Raw genomic sequence first — 1,216 nt, forward strand, 5'->3', positions numbered from 1 at the left:
TTATATTAGTTTTGATTGCATCGTCATTTCTCTCCCATTCTTAACAAAGCTGTCCAATGAACGGAAACGTGAAACTCTGAGTAACAGCTTTTTGTTATATTTCTGCTGCTTTTAAATAAAGCATATTACTCTACCTCTGGTATGTGAGTACTCTTTTTTCCAACTTGTTTCACATTTATGTGCTTACTCTGGTATATAAGCTACTTAATGACCTCCCATGTACTGGCGGTACAGAAAATCACCCAGGACACTCAGTAAAGTGGCTTCCAGCTGCAGAAACCATGCCAAAGCAGACAATGGAACCTGGCACAGTTCTTTGACCTGTTGGATCTTGTCAAGCCGACCAACCCATGTCAGCATGGACTGAATACAGGTGTTAAATGACAACGACAATGATGATGATGAAGACAATGATAGTGGTGAAGTTAGCGATGGTGGTGATAGAGAATATGGCGGTAGTGGTGTTGCAGGTAATGGGGAATGATGATGATGATGATGATGTACAAGCACATTCTGTGTTTGTGTGCACGGATGACAAATCTCCCATGCTCCCCACACTCCTGCCTAGAAAGGAGTTTAAAGACATAAATCAGGAACGGATTATTAGTATTGGTGAAAATAAGAAATGCCAAAAGTTGGGAAAAGAATGGTAGAATCAGAAGAAAGGAAGAAAGAAAGAAAGACTGGAAAATACGTTTTTTTGTGATGTCAAAATTCTGCTTTTTCTTCATCCGTCGGTTTCTCTTTAATCTTTCTGTCTCTGTCTCTGTCTGTCTGTCCATCTCTCTCTCTCTCTCTCTCTGGAATAGTGGAATAGAGAGAGAGATAGAGAATGAGAAATACACATCGAGAGACAGAGACATAGATAAAGAGAGAGACAGAGAGAGAAACAAAGAAAAATAGGGAGGTGGAGGGGTGGTGATGGTGGTAATGGAGATGGTTTAAAAACACAATTGGACAAAGAGTTTATTGCAATATATATATCTTTAATGCTTTAGTCTGGAGTTGCTATATAGGTGCAGGAGGTGTTGTGTGTTAAGAAGCTTGCTTCCCAACCACATGGTTCTCGGTTCAGTCTCACTGCGTGGCACCTTGGGCAAGTGTCTTTGAGTATAACCTTGGGCCAACCAAAGCCTTGTGAGTGGATTTCGCAGACGGAAACTGAAAGAAGCCCGTCGTGTATATATATATATACATACATATATATATATATATA

At 40.1% G+C, this 1,216-nt stretch overlaps 1 protein-coding gene across 4 annotated transcripts in view; it reads right to left on the reverse strand.

Moving 5' to 3' along the window:
• Window positions 1–1,216, reverse strand: part of LOC106875447 (SCO-spondin) — a 56,219-nt gene that overhangs the window by 34,915 nt on the left and 20,088 nt on the right. The window lies entirely within an intron of this gene.

The sequence above is a fragment of the Octopus bimaculoides genome, chromosome 23, assembly GCF_001194135.2.
Source record: "Octopus bimaculoides isolate UCB-OBI-ISO-001 chromosome 23, ASM119413v2, whole genome shotgun sequence".
NCBI lineage: Eukaryota > Metazoa > Mollusca > Cephalopoda > Octopoda > Octopodidae > Octopus > Octopus bimaculoides.